Below are 10,000 nucleotides of genomic sequence, written 5' to 3' on the forward strand. Positions count from 1 at the left end.
GCTCAGCCATTGATACTGTGGGAGACGTCCCTCCCTCCCTCCCTCCCTCCCTCCCCTCCCTCCCTCCCTCCCTCCCTCCCTCCCTCCCTCCCTCCCTCCCTCCCTCCCTCCCTCCACTCACCTAGCTCAGCCATTGATACTGTGGGAGACGTCTCTCCCTCCCTCTCCCTCCCTCTCTCCCTCCCTCCCTCTCTCCACTCACCTAGCTCAGCCATTGATACTGTGGGAGACGTCCCTCCCTCCCTCCCTCCCTCCCTCCCTCCCTCCACTCACCTAGCTCAGCCATTGATACTGTGGGAGACGTCTCTCCCCTCCCTCTCTCCCTCACCTAGCTCAGCCATTGATACTGTGGGAGACGTCTCTCCCTCCCTCCCTCCCTCCCTCCCTCCCTCCCTCCCTCCCTCCCTCCCTCCCTCCATCCCTCCCTCCATCCCTCCCTCCATCCCTCTCTCCACTCACCTAGCTCAGCCATTGATACTGTGGGAGACGTCTCTCCCTCCCTCCCTCCCTCCCTCCCTCCCTCCCTCCCTCCCTCCCTCCCTCCCTCCCTCCCTCTCTCCACTCACCTAGCTCAGCCATTGATACTGTGGGAGACGTCTCTCCCTCCCTCCCTCCCTCCCTCCCTCCCTCTCTCCTCCCTCCCTCTCTCCACTCACCTAGCTCAGCCATTGATACTGTGGGAGACGTCCCTCCCTCCCCTCCTCCCCTCTCTCCACTCACCTAGCTCAGCCATTGATACTGTGGGAGACGTCTCTCCCTCCCTCTCTCCCTCCCTCCTCCCTCCACTCACCTAGCTCAGCCATTGATACTGTGGGAGACCTCCCTCCCTCCCTCCCTCCCTCCCTCCCTCCCTCCACTCACCTAGCTCAGCCATTGATACTGTGGGAGACCTCCCTCCCTCCCTCCCTCCCTCCCTCCCTCCCTCCCTCCCTCCCTCCCTCCCTCCCTCCCTCCCTCCCTCCCTCTCTCCACTCACCTAGCTCAGCCATTGATACTGTGGGAGACGTCTCTCCCTCCCTCCCTCCCTCCCTCTCTCCCTCCCTCTCTCCTCCCTCCCTCTCTCCACTCACCTAGCTCAGCCATTGATACTGTGGGAGACGTCCCTCCCTCCCTCCCTCCCTCCCTCCCTCTCTCCACTCACCTAGCTCAGCCATTGATACTGTGGGAGACGTCTCCCTCCCTCTCTCCCTCCCTCCCTCCCTCCACTCACCTAGCTCAGCCATTGATACTGTGGGAGACCTCCCTCCCTCCCTCCCTCCCTCCCTCCCTCCTTCCCTCCCCTCTCTCCGTCTCTCCCTCTCTCCCTCCCTCTCTCCCTCCCTCCCTCCCTCTCTCCACTCACCTAGCTCAGCCATTGATACTGTGGGAGACGTCTCTCCCTCCCTCCCTCCCTCCCTCCCTCCCTCCCTCCCTCCCTCCCCTCTCTCCCTCTCTCCCTCCCTCCCTCCCTCCCTCTCTCCACTCACCCATTGATACTGTGGGAGACGTCTCTCCCTCCCTCTCTCCCTCCCTCTCTCCTCCCTCCCTCTCTCCACTCACCTAGCTCAGCCATTGATACTGTGGGAGACGTCTCTCCCTCCCTCTCTCCCTCCCTCTCTCCCTCCCTCCCTCTCTCCACTCACCTAGCTCAGCCATTGATACTGTGGGAGACCTCCCTCCCTCCCTCCCTCCCTCCCTCCCTCCTTCCTTCCTTCCTTCCTTCCTTCCTTCCTTCCTTCCCTCCCTCCCTCCCTCCCTCCCTCCCTCCCTCCCTCTCTCCACTCACCTAGCTCAGCCATTGATACTGTGGGAGACATCCCTCCCTCCCTCCCTCCCTCCCTCCCTCCCTCCCTCTCTCCACTCACCTAGCTCAGCCATAGATACTGTGGGAGACGTGTCTCCCGTTGGTGAAGGAACAGTAGGGAAGAAACCCTGGTCGGAACCATAATCACAAGAGGCTCCGGTTTTATACCGTTAATATCCAGACCAGACTGATCAGGAGACGGCTGAATGTCCAGGTAGAACCCCCACTCCTCCCGACTCAGAGCCCCCTTGGAGGCTGGGCGTTACCCCCCAGGGCTGTTTTCCTCCATGTACCCTCCCAGGTCTTCCGGGAGGTCGGTGAGCCATAGTGGGAGAGAGAGGCTCGACCTCCTCCGGGTTCTGGGGATGGAGGTCTCTCTCTGCAGCTGCTGGGCCTGCTGGAGACGGTGCTTCTGGACCTCAGCATACAGGCTGTCTCTCTGCTTCTTGGACATACGGCCAAACTTCACCGCTGTGGGGACATGGAGAGACGTTGACGAAGGTTATTTAATTGAACAATAGCGTGGTGTGAGAACTTGACCTCTCTGAGGAGGAAAATGAGAAGACGGACGAAGTGGACTCATAATCCAGTGTGTGTGTGTGTGTCTGTGTCTGTGTGTGTGTGTGTGTGTGTGTGTGTGTGTGTGTGTGTGTGTGTGTGTGTGTGTGTGTGTGTGTGTGTGTGTGTGTGTGTCGGTGTGTGTGTGTCGGTGTGTGTGTGTGTCGGTGTGTGTGTGTGTGTCGGTGTGTGTGTGTGTGTGTGTGTGTGTGTGTGTGTGTGTGTGTGTGTGTGTGTGTGTGTGTGTGTGTGTGTGTGTGTGTGTGTGTGTCGGTGTGTGTGTCGGTGTGTGTGTGTGTCGGTGTGTGTGTGTGTCGTGTGTGTGTGTGTGTGTGTGTGTGTGTGTCGGTGTGTGTGTGTCTGTGTGTGTGTGTGTGTGTGTGTGTGTGTGTGTGTGTGTGTGTGTGTGTGTGTGTGTGTGTGCCTATGCATCGTGGTTATAGTTCCACAAATTACATTTTACATCAATTCAGCTGTAAATTCAATGTATATCTGTTCAAATTCCAAGTCCGTCTTTGATTTCAGAGATAATTCCTCTCTATTCCAATGTTAGGTCAATTCAATTCAATATCATCCACAACAATTCCTCTCAATTCCAATGTTCGGTCAATTCCAAGAATTAAATTCTCAATTCAATATTATCCACAATAATTCCTCTCAATTCCAATGTTAGGTCAATTCCAAGAATTAAATTCTCAATTCAATATTATCCACAACAATCCACAACAATTCCACAAATTCCAATTTGAATTCAATTCCCTCAGTAACTGCAAGGTTGCAAGTTCAAATCCCTGAGCTGACAAGGTTCAAATCTGTCCTTCAGTCTGATCAAGGCAGTTAACCCACTGTTCCTAGGCCATCTTAACTGACTTGCCTAGTTAAATAAATAAAAATTTAAACAAATCCTGCTGTCAACATTTCACACTATTTGCATTAAGAATTCCATCAGCTGGGAAATGTAAAAATACTGCATTACAAAAGATGAAATGTTTTACTCTTTTCCAATTTATTTTAATTACAATTACAATTAAAATGGAATTGACCCCAACCCTGATATACATACCGTCCCGTGACATGCCCACGGTCAGGCATTTCTGCAGTCTACAGTGTTGGCAGCGGTTTCTGCTGGTCCTGTCAATCAAACAGTTCTTCTGACGAGGGCAGGAGTACCCTGCATTACTCTGCTGGCTCCTCCTGAAGAAACCCTGGAGGGAGGGAGGAGGGAGGAGGGGAGGAGGGAGGGGGGAGAAGGGGAGGGAGGGAGGGGGGGAGGGAGGGAGGGAGGAGAGGGAGGGAGGGAGGGAGGGAGGGAGGGAGGGAGGGAGGGAGGAGGGAGGGAGGGAGGGAGGGAGGGAGGGAGGGAGGGGGGGAGGGAGGGAGGGAGGAGGGAGGGAGGGAGGAAGGAGGAAGGGAGGGGGAGGGAGGGAGGGGAGGGAGAGGGAGGGGGAGGGAGGAGACAGAGTCTAGTTTGTGGCTGTGAGGAGACGTTACCCCAGGACAGGGAGATGACTAATAATCACTATATTACTGAGAGGGACCCGTTTCTCCAGGACAGGAGATGACTAATAATCACTATATTACTGAGAGGAGACCGTTACCCCAGGACAGGGAGATGACTAATAATCACTATATTACTGAGAGTCCGTTTCTCCAGGACAGGGAGATGACTAATAATCACTATATTACTGAGAGGAGACCGTTACCCCAGGACAGGAGATGACTAATAATCACTATATTACTGAGAGGAGACCGTTACCCCAGGACAGGAGATGACTAATAATCACTATATTACTGAGGAGAACCCGTTTCTCCAGGACAGGAGATGACTAATAATCACTATATTACTGAGAGACCGTTTCTCCAGGACAGGAGATCTAATAATCACTATATTACTGAGGGAGACCGTTACCCCAGGACAGGAGATGACTAATAATCACTATATTACTGAGAGGAGACCGTTTCTCCAGGACAGGAGATGACTAATAATCACTATATTACTGAGAGGAGACTGTTTACCCCAGGACAGGAGATGACTAATAATCACTATATTACTGAGAGGAGACCGTTACCCCAGGACAGGAGATGACTAATAATCACTATATTACTGAGAGGAGACCGTTTCCCCAGGACAGAGATGACTAATAATCACTATATTACTGAGAGAGACCATTACCCCAGGACAGGGAGATGACTAATAATCACTATATTACTGAGAGGGAGACTGTTACCCCAGGACAGGAGATGACTAATAATCACTATATTACTGAGAGGAGACTGTTACCCCAGGACAGGAGATGACTATAATCACTATATTACTGAGAGGAGACCATTACCCCAGGACAGGAGATGACTAATAATCACTATATTACTGAGAGAGACTGTTACCCAGGACAGGAGATGACTAATAATCACTATATTACTGAGAGGAGACTGTTACCCCAGGACAGGGAGATGACTAATAATCACTATATTACTGAGAGGAGACCATTACCCCAGGACAGGAGATGACTAATAATCACTATATTACTGAGAGGGCCGTTACCCCAGGACAGGAGATGACTAATAATCACTATATTACTGAGAGGAGACCGTTTCCCCAGGACAGGAGATGACTAATAATCACTATATTACTGAGAGGAGACCGTTACCCCAGGACAGGGAGATGACTAATAATCACTATATTACTGAGGGAGACCGTTTCTCAGGACAGGAGATGACTAATAATCACTATATTACTGAGGAGGGCCGTTACCCCAGGACAGGAGATGACTAATAATCACTATATTACTGAGAGGAGACCGTTACCCCAGGACAGGGAGATGACTAATAATCACTATATTACTGAGAGGAGACCGTTTCTCCAGGACAGGAGATGACTAATAATCACTATATTACTGAGGAGACCGTTACCCCAGGACAGGAGATGACTAATAATCACTATATTACTGAGGAGACCATTACCCCAGGACAGGAGATGACTAATAATCACTATATTACTGAGAGGAGACCGTTACCCCAGGACAGGAGATGACTAATAATCACTATATTACTGAGAGAGGGGCCGTTACCCCAGGACAGGAGATGACTAATAATCACTATATTACTGAGAGGAGACCGTTACCCCAGGACAGGGAGATGACTAATAATCACTATATTACTGAGAGGAGACAGTTACCCCAGGACAGGAGATGACTAATAATCACTATATTACTGAGAGGAGACCGTTTCTCCAGGACAGGAGATGACTAATAATCACTATATTACTGAGAGGAGACCGTTTCTCAGGACAGGAGATGACTAATAATCACTATATTACTGAGAGGAGACCGTTACCCCAGGACAGGAGATGACTAATAATCACTATATTACTGAGAGGAGACCGTTTCTCAGGACAGGAGATGACTAATAATCACTATATTACTGAGAGGAGACCGTTTCTCCAGGACAGGAGATGACTAATAATCACTATATTACTGAGAGGGCCGTTACCCCAGGACAGGAGATGACTAATAATCACTATATTACTGAGGAGACAGTTACCCCAGGACAGGAGATGACTAATAATCACTATATTACTGAGAGGAGACCGTTACTCCAGGACAGGAGATGACTAATAATCACTATATTACTGAGAGACCGTTACCCCAGGACAGGAGATGACTAATAATCACTATATTACTGAGAGGAGACCATTACCCCAGGACAGGAGATGACTAATAATCACTATATTACTGAGAGGAGACCGTTACCCCAGGACAGGAGATGACTATAATCACTATATTACTGAGAGGAGACCGTTTCTCCAGGACAGGAGATGACTAATAATCACTATATTACTGAGAGAGACCGTTTCTCCAGGACAGGAGATGACTAATAATCACTATATTACTGAGAGGAGACCGTTTCTCAGGACAGGAGATGACTAATAATCACTATATTACTGAGAGGAGACCGTTTCTCAGGACAGGAGATGACTAATAATCAGTATATTACTGAGAGGAGACCGTTTCTCCAGGACAGGGAGATGACTAATAATCACTATATTACTGAGAGGGAGACCGTTACCCCAGGACAGGAGATGACTAATAATCACTATATTACTGAGAGGAGACCGTTTCTCCAGGACAGGAGATGACTAATAATCACTATATTACTGAGGAGGAGACCGTTACCCCAGGACAGGAGATGACTAATAATCACTATATTACTGAGAGGAGACCGTTTCTCCAGGACAGGAGATGACTAATAATCACTATATTACTGAGAGGAGACCGTTACCCCAGGACAGGAGATGACTAATAATCACTATATTACTGAGAGGAGCCGTTTCTCCAGGACAGGAGATGACTAATAATCACTATATTACTGAGAGGAGAACCCCGTTACCCCAGGACAGGAGATGACTAATAATCACTATATTACTGAGAGGAGACCATTACCCCAGGACAGGAGATGACTAATAATCACTATATTACTGAGAGGAGGCCGTTACCCCAGGACAGGAGATGACTAATAATCACTATATTACTGAGAGGAGACGTTTCCCCAGGACAGGGAGATGACTAATAATCACTATATTACTGAGAGGAGACCGTTACCCCAGGACAGGAGATGACTAATAATCACTATATTACTGAGAGGAGACCGTTACCCCAGGACAGGAGATGACTAATAATCACTATATTACTGAGAGGAGACCGTTACCCCAGGACAGGAGATGACTAATAATCACTATATTACTGAGAGGGAGACCGTTTCTCCAGGACAGGAGATGACTAATAATCACTATATTACTGAGAGGAGACCGTTTCTCAGGACAGGAGATGACTAATAATCACTATATTACTGAGAGGAGACCGTTACCCCAGGACAGGAGATGACTAATAATCACTATATTACTGAGAGGAGACCGTTACTCCCAGGACAGGAGATGACTAATAATCACTATATTACTGAGAGGAGACCATTACCCCAGGACAGGAGATGACTAATAATCACTATATTACTGAGAGGAGACCGTTACCCCAGGACAGGAGATGACTAATAATCACTATATTACTGAGAGGAGACCATTACCCCAGGACAGGAGATGACTAATAATCACTATATTACTGTGAGAACCCGTTACCCCAGGACAGGAGATGACTAATAATCACTATATTACTGTGAGAGACCGTTACCCCAGGACAGGAGATGACTAATAATCACTATATTACTGAGAGGGAGACCGTTTCTCCAGGACAGGAGATGACTAATAATCACTATATTACTGAGAGGAGACCGTTACCCCAGGACAGGAGATGACTAATAATCACTATATTACTGAGAGGAGACCATTACCCCAGGACAGGAGATGACTAATAATCACTATATTACTGAGAGGAGACCGTTACCCCAGGACAGGGAGATGACTAATAATCACTATATTACTGAGAGAGACCGTTTCTCAGGACAGGAGATGACTAATAATCACTATATTACTTTGAGAGGGCCGTTACCCCAGGACAGGAGATGACTAATAATCACTATATTACTGAGAGGAGACCGTTACCCCAGGACAGGAGATTACTAATAATCACTATATTACTGAGAGGAGACCGTTTCTCCAGGACAGGAGATGACTAATAATCACTATATTTCTGAGAGGAGACTGTTACCCCAGGACAGGAGATGACTAATAATCACTATATTACTGAGAGGAGACCGTTTCCCCAGCCAGGACAGGAGATGACTAATAATCACTATATTACTGAGAGGAGACCGTTACCCCAGGACAGGAGATGACTAATAATCACTATATTACTGAGAGAGACTGTTACCCCAGGACAGGAGATGACTAATAATCACTATATTACTGAGAGGAGACCGTTACCCCAGGACAGGAGATGACTAATAATCACTATATTACTGAGAGGAGACCGTTTCCCAGGACAGGGAGATGACTAATAATCACTATATTACTGAGAGGAGACCGTTACCCCAGGACAGGAGATGACTAATAATCACTATATTACTGAGAGGAGACCGTTTCTCCAGGACAGGAGATAACTAATCACTATATTACTGAGAGGAGACTGTTACCCCAGGACAGGAGATGACTAATAATCACTATATTACTGAGAGGGCCGTTACCCCAGGACAGGAGATGACTAATAATCACTATATTACTGAGAGGAGACAGTTACCCCAGGACAGGAGATGACTAATAATCACTATATTACTGAGAGGAGACCGTTTCCCAGGACAGGAGATGACTAATAATCACTATATTACTGAGAGGAGACCGTTTCCCCAGGACAGGAGATGACTAATAATCACTATATTACTGAGAGAGACCGTTTCTCCAGGACAGGGAGATGACTAATAATCACTATATTACTGAGAGGAGACCGTTACCCCAGGACAGGAGATGACTAATAATCACTATATTACTGAGAGGAGACCGTTACCCCAGGACAGGAGATGACTAATAATCACTATATTACTGAGAGGAAGACCGTTACCCCAGGACAGGGAGATGACTAATAATCACTATATTACTGAGAGGAGACCGTTTCTCAGGACAGGAGATGACTAATAATCACTATATTACTGAGGAGACCGTTTCTCCAGGACAGGAGATGACTAATAATCACTATATTACTGAGAGGAGACCGTTACCCCAGGACAGGAGATGACTAATAATCACTATATTACTGAGAGGAGACCGTTTCCCCAGGACAGGAGATGACTAATAATCACTATATTACTGAGGAGACCGTTACCCCAGGACAGGAGATGACTAATAATCACTATATTACTGAGAGGAGACCGTTTCTCCAGGACAGGAGATGACTAATAATCACTATATTACTGAGAGGAACCCGTTTCTCCAGGACAGGAGATGACTAATAATCACTATATTACTGAGAGGAGCCGTTTCTCCCAGGACAGGAGATGACTAATAATCACTATATTACTGAGAGGAGACCGTTTCCCCAGGACAGGAGATGACTAATAATCACTATATTACTGAGAGGAGACCGTTACCCCAGGACAGGAGATGACTAATAATCACTATATTACTGAGAGGGCCGTTTCCCGGGACAGGAGATGACTAATAATCACTATATTACTGAGAGGAGACCGTTTCCCCAGGACAGGAGATGACTAATAATCACTATATTACTGAGAGGAGCCGTTTCTCCAGGACAGGAGATGACTAATAATCACTATATTACTGAGAGGAGACCGTTACCCCTGGACAGGAGATGACTAATAATCACTATATTACTGAGAGGAGACCGTTACCCCAGGACAGGAGATGACTAATAATCACTATATTACTGAGAGAGGAGACCGTTACCCCAGGACAGGAGATGACTAATAATCACTATATTACTGAGGAGACCGTTTCCCCAGGACAGGGAGATGACTAATAATCACTATATTACTGAGAGACCGTTTCCCCAGGACAGGAGATGACTAATAATCACTATATTACTGAGAGGAGACCGTTTCTCCAGGACAGGAGATGACTAATAATCACTATATTACTGAGAGGAGACCCGTTACCCCAGGACAGGGATGACTAATAATCACTATATTACCCGTTACCCCAGGACAGGAGATGACTAATAATCACTATATTACTGAGAGGAGACCGTTACCCCAGGACAG

At 47.9% G+C, this 10,000-nt stretch overlaps 1 pseudogene; it reads right to left on the bottom strand.

The window, feature by feature from the left end:
• Nucleotides 1–1,849: 1,849 nt before the first annotated feature.
• Nucleotides 1,850–10,000, bottom strand: part of LOC127923585 (nuclear receptor ROR-alpha A-like) — an 18,047-nt pseudogene continuing 9,896 nt past the window's right edge.

Source organism: Oncorhynchus keta, unplaced genomic scaffold, assembly GCF_023373465.1.
Source record: "Oncorhynchus keta strain PuntledgeMale-10-30-2019 unplaced genomic scaffold, Oket_V2 Un_contig_30120_pilon_pilon, whole genome shotgun sequence".
Lineage (NCBI taxonomy): Eukaryota > Metazoa > Chordata > Actinopteri > Salmoniformes > Salmonidae > Oncorhynchus > Oncorhynchus keta.